This window comes from Venturia canescens, chromosome 4, assembly GCF_019457755.1.
Source record: "Venturia canescens isolate UGA chromosome 4, ASM1945775v1, whole genome shotgun sequence".
Taxonomy (NCBI): Eukaryota; Metazoa; Arthropoda; class Insecta; order Hymenoptera; family Ichneumonidae; genus Venturia; species Venturia canescens.
The window spans coordinates 6,569,820-6,595,403 of NC_057424.1; the positions used below are offsets into that span (position 1 = coordinate 6,569,820).

At 40.5% G+C, this 25,584-nt stretch overlaps 1 protein-coding gene and 1 long non-coding RNA gene across 3 annotated transcripts in view; one reads left to right on the forward strand and one right to left on the reverse strand.

Moving 5' to 3' along the window:
* Positions 1-20,754, reverse strand: part of LOC122409400 (uncharacterized) — a 37,661-nt gene extending 16,907 nt beyond the window's left edge. The window contains exon 1 of the long non-coding RNA XR_006260674.1: positions 19,945-20,754. This is a non-coding gene — a long non-coding RNA (uncharacterized lncRNA). The remainder of the gene's footprint in view (positions 1-19,944) is intronic.
* The window catches only part of snu (snustorr), a 61,913-nt gene that overhangs the window by 5,642 nt on the left and 30,687 nt on the right, over positions 1-25,584 (forward strand). Inside the window, exon 1 of one of the 2 annotated variants that reach the window (XM_043416930.1) lies at positions 20,816-21,618. The exons of the other annotated variant lie outside the window; for it this stretch is intronic. The gene's annotated coding sequence lies outside the window, so the exon portion shown is untranslated. Of the gene's footprint in view, positions 1-20,815; positions 21,619-25,584 lie in introns of those variants that run through there. 2 annotated transcript variants of the gene reach the window in all.

Below are 25,584 nucleotides of genomic sequence, written 5' to 3' on the forward strand. Positions count from 1 at the left end.
ATTTGGCACTAAAGAATATGTTCACCAAATTTTATTAAATTCTTATCATTTTGAAATTTTTAATGTATTTAACATGGTTTAGCATGGCAACATTGTATCGTCGCTATCCACCCTCCTTAAGGGGGGGGTCCTGCCCCCCCCCCTTAAAGTAAAAAAAATCGATTGTTTTCGGTACTGTTTTTAGGATAGACGGAAATAACTCACCATAGCAAACTTTTCGGTATGGTTTCAAGGATATTTCAAGAGTACAAAAACATTTTTTAATGTGAGAAATACTAATTTGTATACATGGTTTATGCGCAAGGCCGGTTGTCGAAATTTCTCAGCTGTATATACAATGTGGAGATCCTAATTACTGTCTGCGACAAGAATTCCAAATTTGTTTCCATTTTTATGTATTTACCTTCCATATGAACCTATAAAAACCCGAAAAAATTGCGAAATTCTGTATTTTACAGCTCGTTGAAGTGATATTCTTCTTTTTAGAAGCGTTTGTTTTTTCAAACTCGCTAAAATATTTAAAATTTTATAGTGCGTTACAGGAATAAATATTTTTCGTTAACTTGTCCCCGTAGTCAATCGCATCCGGTAAACTTTGCAGTGAATTTCACGCTAAATGTTGCCCTTTAATTCTCTCCGTGCACTTCCAAAATGTGCAAAGTTTTGGCCTGAAAGTTGAGCATGTGAACCTCGAGAACTCCGCAGCAATGAATAAATATAAAGACTGCAATCCATTCCAACACATACGAACGTCATTTCGTTCGGCAATCACGAAAACTGAATCATGCAATCGAGTGAATTGATTGCGCGACGTGCTTGGATACGGCGCTTACTAGGCGCAGGTAAAACTGACAACTGACGCGGTTTTTTTTACTAAAACTCATCAAATTTTCCCGTCACGAATTCTCAATGTAAACCCCCTGCGCGCGGATTTGACTTTCCGATTTGTCATTCGTAACTGCGAATGAACATCGCGAGCTCTCGGAAATTGAAGCTTCATGAATAACTCATGAACTTTTATCCCGATCTAAGTTAATCCAACATTACTTCCCATCGAACGAATCGTTGATTTTTTAATGAAAAGATTATCATAAAACAACGAAACAAAATTTTATTGAAATTTCAAAACGTTTTTTTGACTCCCTTCAATCAAATTTTTGATCGTTTCAACATTCTCCGTCCAGCATGAAGAATCTTCGTTGTAACATCCGGAATTTTGTTTCCTCCAAAAACTATTTTGTCGCGAACTTCCATTTTCCCTTTCCGTCTCTCGCAGTGTCCCACGTTCTTACAACGAACATGAATTTCTCCGCAATTTTATCAATTTTTCCTTCATAAATTGTTACTCAACGAACGAAACGTGTCGGAGGAATTTTGCCTCTGAAGTATTTCAGAAATGATCGTAATCAGAGAGCTTCTGATTACAGTCAGCAACGACATCAGAGTCGATCGATTCAGCAAGAATTGCTGCAAAGTAAATAAACTTTAAAAACACCTCTGCGGCTCGCGCCTTAAAGTGCGAAATGCCCGATGCACATTCCCATAGTATTCACACACGTTTACAATTACGTTCCACATTGACTGTAACGCCGGTTAAACAGTGCATTTACCATTATAATATAGTCGTAGTATGGATTTAATAGCACGCGTATATACGCGATGCTCGGTAATCGCTATGAATGCAACATATCGCTTCCGCGATTCGACGGCCATTCAAGCTTAAATGGCCGTCCATACTCGGGCTTTCACCTGGCATATGTCTTGCGTGTATCGCGATTTTAGAAACGAGGAGTGTCGGGGGAAATGAAGGGAGATTCCAACGTCCTCCTTCCGCCATGGTCGTTCGTCTCGCGTACGCGTGCGACATTTCGTCGCTTCCGTCGTAAATGAACGTCAATATTTTCACGTGTGTACGATCATTTTATTAACGAGATTTCGAAAAAAATCACTCGGAAACCCCGAAAAATAGAAAGCTCCCGTGCAGAATACACGTTCAAGTTTTTATTTCTTGACTTCGAGCTCGCGCCCACTTCCAATCTCGCCATACATTAACACGTTTCGCTCCGCATATCATCTCGGAGCCCCGAATATATATTCCGTCGATTTTATTCCTCGTCTTTAATGTATTCGTGTTTACTTGGCCTGCGATGCGATTGAGGTTTTCGTGGAGCGTTGGGTGGTCCGAGATCTTCGAAGGTTCGCAGAGTCTTCCATCTTTTGTCGCCTTTTTACAACTTTTTCAAACTGAGAAATACAAGCTTTTCGTAATTCCTTGCGCACCAGTGTTGGAGGCGACTTTTAGATTTCGTTCCTCGTCGTCATTCCAAGCTCTGATCGATCTTTGCAGGAGCTGCGATCGAGCTCCCACCCTGGCCGGGGTGACGAAGAATAAAGTCTTTGCCAATCCTTCGTTGATCTCCGCATGTGTAATTTGACGTGAAAAATGATTTCTGTGCTTTTTCGCAATTAAGGCTTCTCGCATTCCAATATCTCTTCTGAGAATCTCTTCTGGGTGTTGAATGTCCCCTGTTCAAGGGGGGGGGGGGGGGGGGGGAAGCTCGCGAAAACGGTTCCTCAATGAATTGCATAATACTTGACCCCACCATTCTGTACTGCGCAAGAATTTCGTTAATGAGTTTCGTTTTTGAGAGAGATTCTAATCGCGCGCAGCTTCCGATTTCTAAAATCCACTTGTCGTTTCCCTCCGAAGTTCTGAGCGCGTGACTGGCCGATTGTCACCAAATCGTTATGAAAATGTGCGTTGACTCTGCCCGAGACTCTTCACCTGCTATTCCTCTTTTGCGCCTCCGTAGACTGTGAGGCATCGCACTACGGAGAACAAAGTCTGAGAAGTTATCGTCGAAACTCTCGCAGTGAAAGGCAACGACGAGTCCAGCACGCTTTTTCGTCTGAGAGTCCACACGCGCGTGTTTTACACGTACGGTGGAATCTACCTCGGTGTGGAGCAGCGTCGAATGATTGTCCGAGGAAAGAAAACCAGTCTCGGCAACGGTCAATGAGAGCGGGTTCCTCGGGAGTTTCCTTGCACTTGTGAGGCGGTTCTTATCGCTCGGTTTCGTGGATGAATGTTGAGAGGACAGCATCTCGTCGGACACTCAAAAGTTCTCCCGGATACGAAAAATTTTGTTAAATTCCACTCTGCGAATCGACCTTCGGAGCCGAATCGCCGCGTGTTTTTTGGCTCAGAAAACCTCGTTTACGAATTTAAGGAGTTTCGGTACAGGCGATACAATGTTGCCATGCTAAACCATGCTAAAAACATAAAAAATTTCAAAAAGTTTAGAATTTTATAAAATTTGGTGAACATATTCTTTAGTGCCAAATTTGACAATACAATTTTTTTAAGATTTTTCCTCTACACAGTTATCGAGTAATTGATCACTAAAGTTTACGTGTATAAGCATAGCGTTTCCATATATATAGGTATACATTCCGGGCATAAGAAATCTGCTTTAATGCTTAATTACTCGATAACTAAGTAGAAGAAAATTTTGAAAAAATTTGTGTTTTCGCACTTGATGTTGAAGAACATTATCACCAAATTTCATCAATTTTTTTATATTTTGACTTTTGTACCGAAACTCCTTAAACGATCGATCGAAGAGTTTTGTTTTTTTTTTTCATTATAAAATTCTCATCATTTGGCTATTATTCAGTTGTGAAAATTCATATTCCGTCCTTCTTTTCGTCTTTTTTGGAATACGCATGAGTCCACGTTCCTCTACAATTGTGTTGGGAAAACTTGAAGTCGTAAGATGAGTATCGGGCACACAAAATCCAAGCAAAAGATGACGAAACGTGATGACCATTAGTCTAGCTCGCTTCTACAGATGACACGACACGTTTGTTTATTGCGACTTTTAAATTTATTGTGACGAAACAAATTGACGAGTAAATTTACTTTTCGGACGGGAGGATTCGTCCTTGAAACTCGAGGACGCTGTAAAATATGCACGCACGTATACGTTCGATGTTAGCATGTAGAAAATGTGTGGGAAATCATTCTACGCGCGCCACTATGCTGTTCCTCATAACCAGGATAATACGAAAGAAATTGAGAATTCTTTGATGCTGGAATAATAAGAAACAGGAAGCTCTGAATTTGGATTCGAATTTATGTTGAATAAACTCAAATAAAAATTAAAACAAAATCCTTTGAATATCACGATATAAGTTTCATTGCATTATTTCATGAAAATTGACATTTGGCATCGTTCAAATTTCACAACATTCAATCTTGTCCCCAGTCTCTATTGCTGCCATCGTAATCTTCATCTTTCAATTCTCTCCATAACAAAACGACTGTTTGAATGGAAAAATCTTTTAAATTTTCGCAAACGATCCATTATTTTGACTCGTGATACGACATTTTTTCAGGTAAAATTTCATTTTTCAAGATGTACCCAACTAAACCATGCACATCAGTTTCTCAAATTTTGCTATTTTACATAATTCTTGTTGTTTTGTTATTCAAAATGAGTTCGGTAAGGACGCTGTCCATTGCCCTGCATCAGAGGCAAATTGAAGCAAACTTAAACTCAATTGCATACCGAGGACTAAATATTAAGCCTATTAAAATAAGTTTATGACTTTTATTTGGATATTCAAACTTTTGCTTATATTTCAAGGAAGTTTTTTTTCGATACTTTTTTTTTTTATTTTTCTAAATTTAGTTTTTGTTTTAATGAAACAAAAAGCTCAATAAAGTCGCTGCTGGCTATAGTTTATTCACCTAAATTATTTGGAACACTTATTAGTTTGAAAAACCATGCACGCCAAGTTTTTCTTCAAAAGCTTGATTGAAAATAAGTTTATGACTTTTATTTGGATATTCAAACTTTTGCTTATATTTCAAGGAAGTTTTTTTTCGATACTTTTTTTTTTTTATTTTTCTAAATTTAGTTTTCGTTTTAATGAAATAAAAAGCTCAATAAAATCGCTGCTGGCTATAGTTTATTCACCTAAATTATTTGGAACACTTATTAGTTTGAAAAACCATGCACGCCAAGTTTTTCTTCAAAAGCTTGATTTTTTTTTGGCTTTGTTTGGGTTAAAAACAAACATCACTTGTACTTGGCTTGATTGAATTGATATGATTATATTTTTGTAAAGAAACAGGATAGATAATTAGAGGAAGAAATATAATTAATGCTTGGCGTCAAGACGCTGCCGCGTCTCTAAATAAATCCAATTTGTCTGATGACGGAATGTTTTGATTTTTTAACAAAAGGATCTACTTAAAAATATTGGGAGACCTCGCATAGTGTAATTTTTTCTGCAGTTTTATTCGACTATTTGTAGTCTGCATAAAATCGATTTGATTGCTTCATTCTAATGTTAGTAGAATCTCGCTTTGAGCTGCAGTCCATATTTTTTAAATTGATTCGATCAAGAAGGATTTTAATGAAAATCGATTATACCGACCATTGGTATTTTTTCCCATTATTTTAACACGTTCTTATACGACTTTGCCGATCTTCGGAGAACCGGTCCGCCGGATGGCAGCACCGAAGCTGCAATCGCACGAAATATAGCTGTTGAAAAAACGATTTCTGGTCGTAAACAAATTTATTATCAACGAGAGACCTTGAGCTGTGAACCTGCTTGACTCGTCCTTGAGTGAAAATTAACACTGGAAAGAAGATGAAAAATTGCAATAAAATACGAGACGTTTAGTGGTTATAAACATTTTCTTTTGTCACCTTTTTTCCCTAATTTACAAAGCTTTTATGTGTGAATTATTATTAGTGTATTATGAGCGGCCTCGGGGGTCAACAATTTCTCGATAAATTTCATCGGCGTCCGTAAATCATCAATTTTTATTGGCCAAGTAAACAAATAAATATTTTCAAATTTTCTCACATTTCATAAGTATATTTATAGTTCAGATCCGACAAAAGGAAATTCCTCAAAGCTTCCAAACTATTGTCGGAATTGTTGAATCGATTGTTCGTTCAATTCGAACCTTGATTAAAATTATTGCAGCGTTTTTTCTCAACATTTCCGGCAGCCCATAAGGAAACGTGAATTTACATTTTTTATTGAAAAAAATCCTTTCTCGGGAGCAGTAGGAACGTGAGAATGATTCCCAGCTCCAAATAAATTTAGAATTCGCGAGGTCGTCTCTCGACCTTGCATTCGTACAAACAGCATTGCGATTTCATCGTCATAACTTCTAATTTATTTGACCATCATAATCAAGCACCTTTCAAAATGAGGACAACGCATCGACTCATAATTGAGAGGCCGGATTCAGAAAATCCGGCCTCTCATCAAATCATAAATTCTCAAAATCATAAATTAATTAACAAAGAGATTTCGGTAAAAAAATTTTAACACGGTAGCGAATAATGATAAGATGTCTTGTCAAAATTTTAAGGCCCGAAGATACTTTGTTCGTGAGAAAAAAATTAAAACGGATTCTCCAAATGAACACGGTCTCTCACGGGTTTCAGTGGTTTCCCCGTCATTATATACGAAATTTGCTGGCATTGACAAACAGTTCTTGCAGAAACTTCCCTAAGTGATGGAAAAATATATTTACAGCTTCGTAAAATCCATTCAATACTTATTAAGTTTACAATTAATGATTTTTTTCACGAAAAATGGTGATTATTGTGAGGTTAACCCATTTGTTACTTTCATGATCGCAACGTTGCAACCGCGCGCTCTTTCAAACCGCAGACCACGTTTTTCGATCGACGCAACTCACACTAGGGACTTGTAATAAAATATGAAGGACATATAAGAAAATATTGATGTAATTACTAAAAACTTGTTTTTTTCGACATTTCTGGCATATTTTAATAATGGTAAACGTTTGAACACTGATTATGACATAAACGCGCGTGAAAAATTCTGTCAATGACAGCTGTTTAATGGACGGTACAGGTTGCGAGGTCGCAGCGTTGCCAAACTCACTGGACCGACTACGCCAGTCGCAATAACATTTCTTTTGACTAACTCGGTACCAGGTGAACTTCCTTAACGTACAGCAGACGACTATCGAAAAAGCGATTGTACTCTCGCTTCGTGGACTGTCCTCCTTCCTCAATGGGATTTTGCGACTGATTATTCGTCGACTCATTCATGCAATTAAGGTTGTTGCTAAATCTTTTGAAAGGGTGGGGGTAAGGGACGGAACTCCTATGCTTATGCATTGAGTGACGTCAGCAATGCCAACTTATAGACAATAAATGATTACTTTTAATTCAGATGAACAATGCGAAAGTATTCAACTCTGTGAATGATAATATTGATTATAATTCAGAAATACGTTCATTTTAATCACCCAAAGTTGATAGAAAATTTATTCTCGATGATTGAAAATTGCGTTGAAATACCAACAAAGTTTGGCAACGTTGTGTGATTTCTTCATATTCAGCTGTTGGATTGGATGCAGTGAGACCTATATGCCTCTGTGTTTTCGTGTCATTTTTTTTCGTCCGGCGTTTTTGGAGGTTATCATGTCAACGATTGCGGTAAACGAAAATGATGGAGAACAAATTCAAAAAAACCTCAAACTCATCGATGGAATGGTCGATTTGTCAGTTCTCGCGTTTATAAGCATCGCACTATGCTCATTGACCCTAGAACGCATGACTGGGGTGTGAGCACACCCCACGCGAACTTCAAACTACGCTTCTGTCCCAACAAGCGGCATTATCGAATGATTATCAACGGATTTTTTTATATATAAATTCAATTGAAATTAGTTTTATCGTACATCATTCTTTTCGTTATAAAAAAACGAAGAAAATGGTGTAGGATAAAGTCAGTTTAGCATCGTAGGACCGGATTTATAAGCAGAAAAAAAGTGAGGTGCGTTCGAACCCCGATCATGAGGTTGAGGGTATGAAAAAAGGCACATGAGGGTGTAGGGTTAAAGCTGGAAAAAAACGAAAAGTGATTTGTGACGAGAATGTCAAAAGTTTCGAATCAATTGATGTCGAGAGCCGTCGCATTGTAAAAGTGTGAATCATGAATCTGTCACGGAATTGCTCCCGTTAGTGTCGTAGTTGCAATGTTGCCGCATTTCTACACGGCAGTCTCAGTTATCCCCATATGATCGTGATGCAGTCACTTATTTTCGGCGATTTTTTGTTATTTTAGTCGGTAAACTATCTGTTCTTTTCAATAAAATCATTCTATATATCGTCCTCATCTGAACTGTCGTTTTTCAAATGAATTTCTTCATTAATAAGAGTGATATAAGCAAAAAAGTGTGAAGGCAACGACTCTGTCCCATTCAACAGATGTAATGAAATTACATTTTTGCTCAACTTCAACGTTTAATCTCTCCGAAATTAGTTCGGTAACCTCAGTTTTCCTTGAAAGAGTGTATTCAGGAAAGATGTATCAACAAATGGGAAAATTTTCATCAATATTTATTCATCTCAAAAATTTTAAGCAACAACCTTAACATGCCAAGATTCAATTTTCAAACTTCACCTGGCCGAGCAACATTTCGAGTCGATTATTCCGGCAGTAATCGAAACCTCATCAATTTCTCCCGCGGATGACGATATTTTCCTGAAACGATCTCGTTGACGGATCGGTTGTCCCGAAGCCGAAGAATCGAACAGTGAAAAGTTTTGGGCTATGAAATTAGTTTCTCCTCGTCATGGACCATGCGATCGTGAGTTGATTACATTGCATAGCGGACACGGGTATTGATCTCAGTGTCGACGAGAGTCAATCGCTGACACGGGATAAGGAACGACCACTCGAAACGTTTTTTGACGACCTGTAATTGATATTCGAAGCGTTGGCGTACTCAAAATGTGTACATACGAGTATAGTAAGTTGAGATATTAATCTTAAAGTTATCGTTGTTGAGGCGTGCTTGGCCTTGCAAGGAATAGTGTTGGAATGTTTAACCAGACGTGACGTAGGTCGGAGTGGCACTCGCCTATACATTTGAGTTTTTTGCTCAGTGACATCTCCGAGTGAACATCCATTCCATTGGAGGCTCTAGCGGGCTCTTAAAACATAAGAAATACCACGAGCCTTGCAATCTTTCTCTCGTGAAAGCTCCACCGTAACAAAGGTTTTTTACGCAGTGCAATTTCCCTTGCGGAGTCACTCGTTCGTGCCAGTTAACACATTTTTTCGTAAGCCTTTGCCAAAGTTTCGAAACGGATTGTTTGTCTTTTAAATTTACAGACTCTGACAAATATTCATTCGCGTGACGTCATTCGTGCATTCCCGCCTGTTGCCGCAGGTCTCTCGGGCCCGTTCCCGAGAATCTTCTCGACTCACGCACGTGCCGATTTCAGTTTCTGGAAGCGCGAATATTCCAAAATTATGAGAGGTTATTAAAACAGTCGCGTTAATTTTAATATCCGCGACGTCGCGTTCGATCGGAGTTTGTCCCTAAAAACGGACGTTCCCGCGAGCTTTTTTTTATCGAAAGTAATTATAGCCAATCGTCGTCACGTTACAAGGTTCATATGTCATTAGGCATGTTTTATTCATAGCTTCGCATTTGCCCAGACGCGCCAGAAAATTGGTCTTTTTTCAAACTTCCATTTGATCCGTTCCAAGGATTTTTTAAGTCTCGTTTCATAATGGATTCAGTTGAAAATCGTCATCAATAATAATTGAGTAGCAGTGCCATTAGAATAAAATACTCTCGCGATCTATCAGCTCAATGAAATTTTATCAGTTATCATTTTGTCACCGGTCATAAAGGCCAATTAATCGCGATCCCCGGCGTGCCACTTTTTCTTCAAAAGATTATACAATGAGTGACGCATCGATATATAAATTGAAGCAACGTTCTGAACCCCGTGCAGCCAATACACTCGGGTTTTCCAGTCGCTTTACGTAACCGCGCTTTGCCACCAGAGAATTGCCGCTTTCACGATCATGTGACGGATCTTTATCCTCCTTTCTTTCTATGATATAAGATTCGATGTTTAGCAAAAGATTACGAACCGTGAGGAAAATATGACAATGCCGTTGGTTCGCGAGATTTTTGCCCGTTTCTGCGCTGCACCTTTCAGCGATTGAGCTTCCGAACTCGCCGAATTATTCCGATAATATCAACTCGGATGTGAATTCATTGATGAATTTTGAAGGTCTTATTAGGTGAAGCAGAATAGATTAGAGAGTGGATATAAACAATGGTTCAACAATTAGCTATTGAACTCGAAATTTTGTACTGCAAATGGAATGGATTAATCAAAAATAAAAATGCAGAATATAATTTTTCATTAAATTATTAAATTTTAATTCAATTTATATCTAATCTACAATTTTTTATTAAATTATTAAATTATATAACTTAATAATTAATGTACAACTTTAAATTAAATTATTGCTCTAATTTTAGCTTAAAAAGACGAAGAATTTTAAGGCTGAAGATGGGAATGAAGTTCCTGAGGAGCGTTGTAAGAATCGAAATAACTTGCGATTTTCCGCGAGTTCGCCGAGCTGGTGCTTCTCGAAACAACGCTTCCGAGAAGTCTATCAGTCCTTTGGAAGTGCATCGGACTCGCACTCGTCGGCTGAAAGTATCTCCGGGAATTCTGAGTCTCGGATTCGATTCTCGGAGGCGTTGAAACGCGAGAGCATCAAATCGCTCCGGTGCTCCGAGGAGATGAGACTTTCGCTTTCATGCACCGAGGCATCTTTCGCCGCGAGCGCAACCGACATTTTCCGCGGTAGGCCGCCTTGCCCGGAACGCTTCGGTAGACTGGCTAGAGAGTACGAAACGTAGATAGGCCTGGATGAGACACACTTTTTCGCTTCGTCGAGGAGGAACAGCGGCCTTGAGAGTGTGCTCGTAGCTCCCTTTTCTCTCTTCTCCGAGAGTTCAAAGCTCGCGGGTTCCGCGACCTTGAATATGGAACGCTGCTCGCCTTCCAGACGGAGTTATAAAAATCTGATTTCGGTTTTAACGCATAAACCAAAAGCGTTTTGCCTTTGGAAAGTCGAGAAAATAATAGCTCCGCGGTGACGAGCAGTTTGACCGAATCTCACGAGCCCCCGAATTCACGAAATTTGTCTTTATACGATTCGATAAAATCGACGAATAAATAAAATGATCGAGTGTATTCGTTCGATCGAAAAATCTTACCGATCACAACAGACGAGGGGTTTTTTCGACGTCGTCGAAAGCGTAAGATTCGACACAATAACTTTCTCCTGATCCGAAGATTCGCAGGATCGTCTCGTCGCTGATGAATGACTTGGCAGTAATAATCCAACTATCCATACACTTCGTAATTGTTGTTTCGTTATGTATTGCAAGGAAGTTATTTCATGAGGCCACAATCACGAATTGCATAATGGCTTTTCTCCTATGTCAGTTCTCCTTCATCGAACTATCAGACGAAATAAATTATTGTTTGTTCTCTGCTCAGCCGGGATTTTAGCGTCGAGCCTTTATGTAATTGCAGATTGGCATTTATTTTCCTCTGAAATGCCCGTGAACAACGATCTTTTAAGAAACTTTTAAGAATTTTTGTACACCGATTATTTTGGAGGCCGTGTCCGTTTCCGAGTCACTTTTATGTCCGTCATAACAACCTCGCTTTTATCCTGAAACGTTAGCCCTGAAACGTCACAGCGATGACGGCGTCGAAGGCGCCTTGTGAGAAATCCACTTTCTTGTTGTCCGTTCAAAGCAACACGGAACTACTGAGCGCGCGAGTAGCTGAAACAAGTTCGGGTCAGACTGACAGCTTTCGGTGACGTTATTCCACTCTGAGGTCGATGGTCGATATGAAATAATGCTAAAGTTGCGAATGTCGATGAAAAAAAGGTTCAAATCGTCGGGAGAATCTTCCTTCTCCGATTCGTCGGAGGTTTCACTTTCCTGAACAAGCACGTCGAGCGAGAACATCTCGATTGCGCGGGTGAACGATCGCGGTGAATTCTGTCCATTTGAACGGAAAAGATCGCGATTGAGATCTCGAGGCGAAGGGGTTTTCCGCGCGTAAAAAGTACGAAAGTAGCGAGTAACTGTCGAGGAGCCCCGGATAATTCGACACGAAGAGCGAAAATCGCGGGGTTTTTTCACAGTCGTGAATTTTGTATCTGCTCTTTCGATCAGAAATTACACGGAGGCGTTCCCTTCTCCTATCGCAGCTTGAAGATCTGCTACTTTCCATAAGTGCCAGTCTTCCGTTGCGCGCGTGCGTTCCATGCGCTAGTTGAAAGCCTGTGTTTGCACGTTGTAACGCAATGAAATCACTGTTACGAGAATTTCTCCAAAGATCATTTCCCCCTTATCTGTTCCTTTTCATATATCGTCAAAATCAACGCGACGTCGCTTTTGTCGTCTGTGCGAACGATAGCGGAAAAAGCTCCTCGCCTTGGATCCTCGCCTTTTCAAGACATTCTGTCCAGATATTTTGTCATTCCGCGCGATTTTTTTAACGCTTGGGAAAGGAGGTCGAGCAGTCTCGTGCGAATACGGCGTGAACAAATGTTTATCGTCGGTCCACAACTTTGATGCACGACTCGCAGTACTTATTTTCCTTCGTAAAAACCCATTGAGCATTCCAACAAATTTCACGAGTTATCCGGACCACTGAAAATCGTTGATTTTGCAAAAGTCCCGAAGATTTTGCAATGCATCGAGCAAACAGCTTCTTCCGGGGCGTTTCAGCCCGTTTGCATCCAGCTAAAAATGATTTTATTTCAAAAGTTATGGGAAACTCGAGGTCAATGCATTTTGATGTTGCTGATTTTGAGGAGATCAGAAATGAATTGTCTCACGTCCAGAAGAGACGAGCAAGGTTTAAGTCAAATTCGCTGCCGCCGACCTGCACGGGTGTCCAGGATTTTGAAATATTTAGTTTGAAACAACTTTATAGATGACGAATTGAGAGGCAATTCGTCTCAAAGAATTTAAGAAATTTATTGAACAAATGAATTATTGGAAAATATGAGATTTATTGAAAATATAACAAAGAAATTATAGGGTTGTAGAAATATTATTTTATTGATCAAGGTGGTGTAGATGATTTATGGTTACACATGAAGCAAGTGACGCTACATTCAGTAAAGAGGCATACGTTATGACCCAGGTATTTCTGGTCCCATCGAATTGTATAACATTGACGCTAACGGTCAATCAATTATAAACATACTATAGTAACAATTTTGTTTCTTACAAAGTGAGGCTTATTAGACCGTAATGCTCATTCCTTCTCATTCACTCTTATAAATTATTCGAATCCAATCTTTACAATAATATTTTCCAAGAAAACATAAAAAAAAATTGACTTATCGGTTTTCGTTTTGTTTGTGGAAATCCCTCGTTGGCTCCTTGCCCCGGGACTCAGGAAAGTTGCGACGGTAGAAAATGGGAGACGGAAATCGGCAAAATAATCGGGCTGGCCACACCCGATGAAATCGATGCCCAGATGTGTCTTAATATCACGTGGGGACGGTTCGTTTCCCCAACTTATCCCGTTGCCGGTCCCGGAACGAAAGAGCACGAGGCAATCGGCGCGCAAATCTCTTCAACGGGGGGGGGGGGGAGAAAAATTTCCCCGTCAGAGATTGACTACCGAGCTCAATTTACAAATTTATTTTTGGCACTCCGGCGGGCAAATTCGAATGTTCACGTCACAGGGTTACGAAATCTGTGTCTATGGTCCCATACGGGCCCTGGGAAGAGGTGAATGCGTGCCTCAAATAAATAATAATGGAAACAAATGTGAAAATACAGTTTAGAGTTTATTAGATATCTGGAGAACCCGATCGAAACACAAATTTTGGAGAAGGAATACGCAAACTTACGTTTAAAGTAGTTTGGCAGCTTTACGGCTAGTCACGTTTGCAACTACTTTATGTTGATTAATTTAAAGTCTAAATTATTAACAAAATGAATAAACACGCAGATTGAGAATATTTTTATCACGAGAATGTGATAGAATGCTTTAAAAATATCACAAAAGATCAAATTTATACTTCAACTTGAGTAGTTAATGATCGAGTCCGACACTTGAAATACTTAGGGAACATTTTTATTGCGAAAGAAAGTTTATATCGCTGTAATGACACCGAGGGAAAGGAATTCATTAAAAAAAAAGTGAAGCTACTAGACGAATGAAGGCACGTGAGTCAGTCTCAAAAATAAACTTGATGGCGTCGAAAACTAAAGTTTTTTCACGTTTTCTTTCTTTCAAGCCGCGTAAGGTAATGTTTTTTTTTTAAAACAAATGAAATCTGTGATAAATTTTCTTCGCGATATAAACTTTTTCGAAACTCGAACACCGTACAATTTTTACACGATTAATATCATTGTGAATTCCTCCATGGGATACCGTGTTAAAAACTCAAAATTGTAAATGAAACAATTCAAAATTTTAACCCATAAGAGGCTCCCCGGAACTAAGCTTATCGTCACCAGGGGACCTTAAACTATCATTATCCACGAGAAAGTGGACCAAAACAAACTCGGGTGTCCGAGGACATCAATATCAGTCGATACTGTTTAAAATCAGAAAGCAATTTCGTACGGAAAATGAAGGGCGATCCCGACAAGCGTTTTTGGGGTCCGAGGCACTCAGACGCGATGCTCAAACTGTGACAAAGTTCTGTGATGACATAATATTAGGGTCGTCCGCGAGCGTAAAGAAGGTCTGGGTCAGTGAGAGTAACCCTCGAATTGGGTCAGCCGATGACCCAATGAGGAGTGACCTAAAACAAGGGCGAGGTCGCGTAGGCGTTCGAATTGTGCTCCGCGCTCGAAAGTCTGCTGGGTGGGATTGACGATCGGGTTTTGCTGGTCGCGCGAAATTTCTCCTCGAGGTCGAAAGGTCCACGGATGCGTTTGTATTTTCGCAACTCACCTAGCGATATTGCGCGGTGGTACGTTATTTAATCGACTTTTTATTGCATCATTGCTGGTCGTACTGTTCGGTGCGTGTGTGCGTTAGGTGCGTACGCACTCGCGTATTTACGACGAGCCCGTCAGCATTGCAGCCGGCACTAACACTCCGGCGTGCTCCTCTTTGCGTGGAGGGGCATCAGGATGAATTGCGCAATCAGTGGGGAAAGTGGCAAAGAACGTCTTGACCACTGGCGTGCGTGATGGTGTGTTTGTCCGCGGCGTTAAGCTCCGGCCACGTAGGCGACCTGGAACGACGAAACGTGAACGTTCGTATCTCCCAGCAGCTCCGTTTATATTTCACATACCAACAGCCCAAATTACGAGATACATTTCTCGCTCTAATCCACCGCACACTCGTGCTCTCGAGGTCGATCCTTCTCCAGACGCAATCCAAAATCGTTCTTTCGTATGGCCGGCGACGCGCGGGCTTGGGGAAGGACGAACAGTGGAGAGGAGTCGAATCGATTGCAACATTCCGTGTGTGCTAATTTTCCGGGCGATCGTCCCGACGATTCACCGCGATCGGTGCCGGTCTATTTGTCAACTTTGAATCTTCGTCTCGAGAGCGACGAAAAGTAGCGCTGTACCGGAAAGAAGATTTTTCTTCGTTTAAATTGCACTTCAGCGACGGATCTGGCAGATCTGCGAGGATAGAAAAAGCAGCTGAATGCCGGTCCTCCACCGTTGGGTGGCGAATGTTTTTTGGTTTCCGTGCCGCAAAACTCACGATGGAATTTCAACGACCAGTCAGTCACAACTTCAAATGACTCGGTCGTCATTGCAGCCACTCAAATTTGTGAAATTCCTGGTGAAAAAATGCCTCGTATTTCGTCAAATGGGGGGGACGAGCGAAGCGTAGAAAATGGGCCGCAGGATGTTTTGCAACCTTCTCGATTGCGATTGTGTCGTCTCCGATGAGCCGCTTGGTCAATTCTCTTTCTCGAGTACGTACTGAATCCTATGTAAACGACAAACATAAGGATACGCGCGTGCACGTGGCCTATCGTCATATCCAAGTGTGCACGTGATTATAACTACGTATTGTACGACTGCTGATATAGTTGATGCATGAATCTTCGTTTACCGATGCACGCACCCTCACGCATACAGATGTCGAAGTTATGCTGATGGGAAATCAATGAGAATCCAATTGCACGAGGCAGCGCCTCAAATTCGTCGAGTCCGCGTTCGATGCGCGTCAACGAATTGCGCAATGCAAATATTTTTTGTCCTTCTTTTTTATTCCTTCGTCCATTATCATCGCGAGCATGACAGTCGTCGTGATCGTGAGAGTTCAATGAGAAGAGATAATGGTTAAAGTGAGATGAAAACTATATATCCAGCAAGTTTCGCTGCTTTTTATATAATCATATATCTCGACCGAATGGAAACACTTAACGATGTATGGTACAAAAGTCTAAATAATCAGAAATTGATCAAAATTGGTGATAATGTTCTTCAACATCAAGTGGGAAAAGACAATTTTTTTCAAAATTTTCTTCTGCTTAGTTATCGAGTATTTACGCATTAAAGCAGATTTCTTATGTGCCCGGAATGTATACACACCTAGATATATATGGAAAAGCTTGTACACGTGAACTTTAGTGATCAATTACTCGATAACTGTACAGAAGAAAAATCTTAAAAAATTAGTATTGCCAAATTTGGTACCAAAGAATATATGTTGACCAAATTTTATAAAATTCTTATAATTTTGAAATTTGTTATGTTTTTAGCGTGGTTTAGCATATGTCAACATTGTAAGCCTGTACCAAATATCCTTAAAGCTATTTTTAATGGAGGCATCAATTGATTGTTTCCATTAGCACAATATTTCTAGCATCATAACTATATTATCGAGCACCAAGAAGGAAGTCGAGCCTGAAATACTCGCCGCATATCTTTCAGGAGCGCAGTCGTCCAGTCGTCGTTCTCGTTGAACATTGAACTTTGCTTCTCTCACAGATCGTCACTCAAGTTTTACAGCCTTCGGATCAGCCCGGCGCGTGGTTCGCAGGCTCAAACGATTCCCCGGAATCGATTCCGCGTGGTGTAACTTGGCGCCCGGGATCGGAGCTCCAATTTCGCTTGGTTCACGCGTCGAACTCGAAGATTTCAGCGGCAGACATATCGCGACTGTTCGACCTCGAAGAGTCCCGATGGGAAGTGCGTTGTTTGGATGTTGAATGGGCATTTTTTAATGCGGAAAATGCGGCTCATTCCGCGCGTAAAAAGTCGAGGAACGTACGAGCAAACGGACGCATGTTCCACGCATACATTTCGCGAAGATCGCGACGGCGGCTGGAGCACGGAATGACGCGTCGATTTTCCTTCACCTCGATAACCCCCGACACGGACAAAAAAACGCACATAAGACATCAGAAGACAAGTACTGCGGTGACGATCGATCGACGCGGTGAAAACAAAAGTGCCTAATCGATTTTTAAAATACGCCTCGACGCGTCGTCTTGGTCGATTTTTTAACGACGGTTATTTCTCACCCGCCGCCTCCGAGCATTTCTCACTCGCAGGCATCATTTTTGTGCTGAATATCAAACATGAAAAATAAATGAAAAAAAAAAAATACGCAAGTCCACAAATCAATCGCGACGGGTGGAAGGGCGAGGAGTTTATGAATAAATATAAATATTACGCTGTTTGAATGATGATTATTTTGAGCGCTCGACAAGAAAATACTGAAAAGCCAGGAATAAATCCGATTACTCAACGAGCGTATGATAACTCGCCGATTATTATTCGATTTTAATCGAATTTCCGCACGAGTTTGCTTCGCCGGACTTAAAACACGAACTTACAATTTTACTTCATTTCAAGTCACGTTCGGGTTCCTATAGCCCATGAACGCTTACCCCCGCGCATGCGCCGTAAGCACGCGTCTCGCTTTAATTGAAATAATACAAATTTTCTACAGGTTTTAACCTTTTCATTAATTTTCTTCGATTCGCTATAATTTTCCTCTTCATTTGAGCCTAGTTCCAATATTTTACGAAATCGCGTTGAATATTAATTAACAAAAGAAAAAAATATTATAGATAGTTCGTGTTTTTAATACGCGGCGCCTGTATTTCATGCCTCGCGTCCTCCTGTATTTTTATTGCCATCAGTTTAAGGCGTGTACCCTAAAAAGACGCGGGGAAAAAAGATTATTTTCACGAATTTTTGTTGACCGGTATAAATTATAAATATTTATATAAAAAATGATAGGCCTGAAAAATACACCAAATTTTTCTTTTACTCTTATTTCGCTCAGTTTTCGTACAGAAAAATGGGGGAGAGGACGCAGGTCCATAAAAAAGATGGGTGTGCGCTGTTGATAAAATCTCTGGAATGGATGATCGGAGAAAAAAAAATGCCTTTAGATTCAATAGGTAAATGGCTGTAGCGCATGTCATATGATTTTTTATTTCGAAAATGAGAAAGTGGCTGCCGTTTATCCAAAAACTACGAAAAAGCACGTTTTTTCATCTTTTTTTGCAGAAAAAAAATAGTTCCGATCAAAATTCGATATGCGCTACAGTTATAGTCATAAAGAATGGTTCGAATCAAAGAATCTTCGAATAGTTTCGAAGATTTTATCAAGGAGCAGACTGTTCGCAGATCTTTATAAAATTTGAGTATAATATTTTTAAATATCTACACTGTCGAAAAATGCAATGAAACAAATCGATTTACTGAAAATTCTAATTAGGGTAGACCCCTTAAACACATTTTTCTTGCCTTCCATTGCCAAGTGTTTCGGGTGACCGAATCGCTGCCGGAGCTCAACAACGAGTCGTTTTATTCCCGGAGTGAATGCGACATTCATTCGATAACTTATTCTAAGTTTGCGAATAATTTTCTGCGCTTGAATTACGTGCATTGCAGTGATGGCCGGTATTTCAAAATGATCTTTGGATTCATGATTACTCGGCCTCATTCCACTGCTTTCGTTATTACAAATCTGCGCACGCGATATAAAAACTCGGAAAAAAGTAAAACTGCAAAAGTCGGGTCTTCGAGTTTTCTTGATTTTGATGGACATCACACGAGGAGATCTGAGAATTTCCGTGCGTGACACGACACGCTGTCCGCTGCGAAAAATTGCTTTCCTAATTTATTCGTCAGTCAAGATCACGAAACGAGCATAAAACTCGTCGAGAACTCGAGGCCACCGGTGCGCTCACAAACCCTAATCACGGTCAATAGAATCGTCGTCGTCGTCGTTGTGATCGACCAAGAAGGAACCCATTATCCAACCTTTTTTAGTGGTTTGTCGCGGGGCCAAGCCCCAAGTAGAACTTTTATGATAATCGCATCAATAAAATCAGCGAGTTTGCCACCGGCGAAGATCATTCGATTCATTTCGATTTAAATCATTCCTTATCCGACAGACAAACGAAGAGGATTCAAATCGCTTACGAGGACAGTTACGAGGAAAATGTCGGCGTCGACACATTGAGCGTATAATGGGATGAAATTCCGAGCCGCTAATTGCCGCGTTATTCGATAGGAAAACAACGCGCCATGAACTAAAATCCACTCGATCGACTGGCTTGCAAACATTCTTGGGTCTAATTTCTCACAGAGTTCGACGATTTTCGACGAAACGTGAAAAGCCAGTGAGCTAGCAACCGCGTTCGAGTTCGAAAGTGGCTGAGAAGCGAGAGCCTTAAGGACTCCTGAGAATCCAGAGTTTTTCCAAAATTAGAGGGTGTCGTGTGTCAGTTCTACAGATCCGTCGCGATATTTGTATACGCCGTATCGCTAAAAATCAGTTTAAATTTGTGCGACCCAAAACTCAGTGCGGTTTCGAGATGGCGACTGCGTGGCTTTCACTTTTACTCCGCGTGGACTCCTCTCCCACGAGGCTGTGTCTTGGCCGCGTCGTTTACAAATGAAAAAAAAGAGAAAAAAATCGCTATCGGCTGATTACACGGGCAGTCGTTTCGGTTGAACGCGATGTGATGTTTATTTCCGAAGTGTATGATCGTCTAATAAATGTGTAAAAGATGACGAGGCGAGGAGGACCGTGACGGAAGGATAAAAACGAAATTTCCCTTTCAACTTACATTCATTATCGATTAAATTTTCGTACTTCCGTATGAGAACTGTGAAAACTCGATGGCGTTCCTTTTACCAGAAAATCGATGGAGGAATCTTGTGCGAATATTCTTCCGAATCGAGCCGTCATTTTGGCTCGTTTGAAATTGCAGTCTTACGAGTTTTGCGAATCTCGAGAGATTCATCCACTTTATTCGTGCCCTGGGAGACTCACGGGGCAACTAAAAAAAATTAAATTATCTTAACAAAATAGTGAAATCATAACGATATAAGTTAATTATAACAACTGTGGCGCATACCTTAAAACGTACTTACTAGCGAAAGTAAACCAATAAAATAATAGCAAAACGAATAATGTAAAATAACGCAAGAATAATGGCGCATAATCAAAATAGCACGCAGAATGCGACACGAACTAAACGCAAAGTAAACAAACGCAGAATAGACACACACTCAAGATGAAATACAAACGCAAAATATAACAAAAATAAGGCAAAAATAGAATGCAAAGTCGCAATAAGAAGAGAGAGAGAGAGAAAGAAGAGAAATTGGGTTGATAAGAAAAGAGAGCAGGAAGGGAAGCGATCATTGCGTCCGTATCGAGGAGCAAGAATAAGACTCAATTTTTTAGCTTCGCTGAAACGAAGAAATAGTGTTATAACAGCATGGAGTAAGTATAGTTATGAGCAAAAGTCATCATGACTGAGGAGCAGTGTGAGTGTGAAAAAGAGCGAGAGAGAAAGAAGGAAGAGAGAGAGGGAAAGAGAGCGAGGGAGAGGGAGGAAGAGAGAGAGAGAGAGAGAGAGAGCTACAGTGGAATGTCCAGCTCGAGAAGGTGCAGAGGAGGACAACGCCAAAGTGGTGTTCACGGAGGTACTGGCGGTTGTGAGTGTCGAGTCGATTCGCGGTTCGATCAGTCTTGCGGCAGGACTCGAAAGTCGTGGAGGGTCCCTCGTGCGTGTTTGACCGTCGCTCGTCACCCGAGTGTTTCAAAAGCTCCGCGCACATCTTCCAGCGTTTTGCCCATAAATAAAAATAGTAGATTACAATTGTCCGATTAATTATTCACGTTCAACGTCGGAATTTGCCCAGGAATAAACGAATTGGGTCGCGACACATTTGTGCACGAATGAAACAACGCTAAAGGTCCGAGGCTATTTTGGTGATGGTTTAAACTCGTCGCGGAACTCGTCGACAACGTTGGGATCGAGCGAATGATATTTTGATTAATTTGTTTTTCTACTGTGGTGTGAACGTGTACTGTGCTTACGTTTATTACGTTTCATTAATGGTGCGATACGCCTCGTTCGACAACGAACCAATGAAGTCGAATAAAAGGGATTACACTTAGGTACGCAGAAAATGTGTAACGAGGCTCTGGAGCACTAGCCGATACGAGATCACCGCGAGATCAACTGACCACCGGGAACACCTGATACGTAAATAACAACCACTGGAGCGTCAAGTTTTCGTTTAGTGGAGGAGAAAAACGGAGCGAGAAAACTCGAGGGCTCAATTCGAACGGCGAAACCCGTACCACTGGGCTCGATCTACGTCATCGACGTCATCTCCATTGTCGTTGCTCTCGATCAGTCGTCTCTCTCGAGACGAAAGTTTCGTGGCGAGCTACGATCTCGACCGATCCACCGAATCATCGAGCTCTTCGGTCCAACGCTCTTTCGGTACGATTCTCTCATCTCCTTTCTTTAAGAGCATGGATCAGTCGACTAACCTCACCTCGAATTTTCGAAATGAAAATTCTCCGCTGTCGTTTGACTAATTAAAAAAAGGCTCTGTCAGCGGACGCGGAAAGATGGCAAAAATACGCTGACAGGGGCTTTTTTTATTGATCAAACCGTGTCGAACATATTCAATTTCGAAAATTGCCGCTATCTCTCTCGCTCTCACGGTGGCGAGATAGCGACTGCTCCATCACCTTAACATCTCTTTTCTCACCTGTGAACGTAACACTGTTGCTGCCCAATTCTCACTTTTCCACGAGTGGGAACTGCTTCGCGACCCCACCGATCAAGTGTCCTGAATTCTGCTCGTTCGCTTTTGACGAGTCATCAAGACACGCTCGCATCGCCTGCAGCAAGACTACTTTTATTGGGAGCTAAAAAGCCTCGGGAACGTCTCAATCGGACGCTTCGTGTTCCTGGCTCCATGCCGCGATATCGATATTTAAGCTTCTCCGTCTCATCACGAATTGGGTTCTGTGATAATGTTTTTGTACCGAGGCACCAATTTCTGTTTGAAACGACGAATTATTGCGTTTTTTTTATTTTTTCGCTACTAGAAAGAACTGCCGAGTGAGAGTTCCCATTACTTCTCCCCGGCGACCTACAAATCTCACTAGAATATTTCGTTTTTATAAGAATAATATTCTCGCGGAACTCAGGATTTTCAACGAAAAGGAAATCTCGGAGAAATTCATCGCTAGTCTCTTGCCATTGTTGTTATTACAGGACAACCGTCTCAAACGTCCCGTTCAAATGAGTACGCACGCGGATTTGAGATGGAAAGTTTTTGTTTTACTTCGTCGGAGAACCGTGACGAACGGTCGCGCCGGCAAACCATCGACGATTATTGATTTTCTAAGCGCCACCGAGTTTTCGCATGCCGCTCGAGCACGATCTTTTGTTTCCTGCTCGCTTTATTCAGTTCTTCCTTTTCTCACTCGACTTTCGTCGAAGCATTTCCAAGATACGCGTGTTTCTTTCGCACAGAGAATTCTCGCAATACGAGATTCAGTGGGAAACGGTCACGACGTGACGTTCCTCTCGGTTCTTTCGAACGGGAATTCGCGTCTTTCGGGAACGTCCTCGGGATCGAAATCCCAAAAGATTTCAATCGAGCACTGTAGAAGGAAAAAAGTCAACGGAGCCATATAATTCGCTGAAAAATTACTCATGAATATTCGATGAGAATGCGCTCACGTTACTATGCGTGCTTCGTAAAACACGCTCAAATTCTCACCCAGTGAGACATCACTTCACTATCGTACGAGGGAAATTCCCCGATCCGAGATTCCCATCAATTTGATATGCAAGTCTGCTCTTTGTCGCGCGTTCCCAGACTTGTGGAATTCCGAAAGGTTCACTTTTCTACCCTTAAAGCTAATGGAACGATTATATTGACAGTTTTTAACGAACGTCGCTGTCCATTAAAATTCGCTGAATTATGTACGCTTAATTATTTGCCTTCATAACTCATCGTTTTCAAACTTTGATGTTTTTACTTTGTTTACGAGAGTGACAATCACGCGCGGTCATTAAAATCGTCGCCGCTTTACGCATGTGCGCAAAAAAGCAAGTTCTTGCAAGCAAAGCCTCGGACGCTTCAACTGTTAAAATATTCCATCATCAATTTTTCAGATCTTGCTGGATCGTTATTTATTTGTCTTCCGAATTCGAAGGCCTAAAAAAATCGAATTCCCAAAAAAGAAGTTCTTCCAAGTTTCATCGAATTCCAGATCCAAAGCCACTGAAATTAAGGAGTTTCGGTACAGGCGATACAATGTTGCCATGCTAACCCACGCTAAAAAAATTAAAAAATTCAAAAAGTTCAGAATTTTATAAAATTTGGTGAACATATTCTTTAGTGCCAAATTTGACTATACAAATTTTTTAAGATTTTTCTTCTACACAGTTATCGAGTAATTGATCACTAAAGTTCACGTGTATAAGCATAGCGTTTCCATATATATAGGTATACATTCCGGGCATAAGAAATCTGCTTTAATGCGTAATTACTCGATAACTAAGTAGAAAAAAATTTTGAAAAAATTTGTGTTTTCGCACTTGATGTTGAAGAACATTATCACCAAATTTCATCAATTTCTTAACATTTAGACTTTTGTACCGAAACTCCTTAAAATGATAAAAAACATTTAAAGAAAAGTAGTGTTACAAAAAGTAAATTCCTTCCACATCCATGTCGATCCCCAGATTCGAAGACGCTAGAAAATTGGTCAATGTCAATTGGAACCAGCAAAAAACGAACGTTTACGATCTCTCGCATTGAGTGCCCAGTTCGAGGGCTAATTTCGTCGACTGTCCGTTCACAATGTTGAAAGTTTGAACAAGGTCTCTCGCGATAGCGTAACGTAAGTGCGGGACGAGTCCGGATCGATGGATCGATTTTAATAGGCCATGCGAGTGCGGGAGTCATGTCTTTGGTGTGCAAATCACGGCACTTGGCTGATCGTCACGTTTCTCGATACCACGCGGACTTCATCGCGCGATTGAGTTATCCGCAGCAATCAAAAACACAAATTACCCAAGTCACACTCGAGTTTATACGGCAACGGGCTATTGTTACGTGCAATTCGTTCGGGTCGAGTCGAAATCGAAAAATATAGTGAGGCCAACAAGTGCTTTTGTTTCTCAGCGAATAAACACTCCATTAAGGTAGATCATGCCCGAAGGATCGTATTTTATGGGTGTCCAAATTGGATCGATTTTTACTTCCTAATTAAAGATATATAATCACTTTAAATCAATGCCAGAGTTATTAATTCAAAATTGTAGAGAAATTTTTTCAACTTTTTTTTCGGCGAATAAAATTACAAGCCATTAATTCAACGGAGATCCATCACTGACTGAACCCAAAATTTCATTCGTCCCTGGCTAAAATACTAGTTTTTCATGTAAAAAATCGCTTTAGAGAACGCAAAGGGAAATGGATCGAGAAAAAAGTATTAATAAAAAGTCAGAAGACTGTGACAAAAATGGCCCAAGCCAAGAAGAAACAAAATGCCGAAATAAGTAAATGTGAGGTTACGAGTGCTCATTTTACCAATTTCGTTCAATCTTTAAGGTAATATATCTTTGTTACTAGTAAAACAATCGTCTCGAATTTTTTCCCAAACTTTCATTACATATTTCATTTTGTTATTGCGTTCTTTTTCATAAACTTCGTAAGAAGCGTTCATTCGTTACATGGAAAGATAAACAATTTTTTGTCGCATAGTCACTGTATCCCTGTGTGTTTTTCTTCAAATCTAAACACGTTTATATAAATTACCAAATGAGACGAACCCTCTAAAATTTGATTCCCGTGTCGGTCGACTACCCATCGAAACTCTGTGTAAATTTAAGGAGGCTGAATCACAAAATCAAAATAATCAGAATTTTATAAAATTTGGTGATAACATTTTTTGGCATCTTGTGTACAAATACAATTTTTTTCAAATTTTTTTACCACATGGTTATCGAATAATTGAGCGTTAAATCCAAGTTCTCATGCACGAGATGTAAGCTCTATGCTTATACACGTGAACTTTAGTGTTCAATAACTCGAGAGCTATGTGGTAGAAAAATCTAAAAAAATGTATATTGTCTTATATATTTTTAAAGAATACATTAACCAAATTTTATGAAATTCTTATCATTTTAAAATTCTAAATATTTTTAACATGCTCTAGCATGGCGACATTGTATCGTCGCGATCCAGCCTCCTTAAAGACTTTCCTAAGAAAATCGTTTCGTGCATGAACTACCTTAAAGTTGAAACGCATGGAAAATAACGTGAGGAATCGCGTGTTTGACTGCTGTCACGATAATTTGTAACATGAAAAGTGCAAGGATGGAGAGAAACGACGGATCGCTTGGTCGATTAGCGACACGTGGATGTAATTTTTGCTG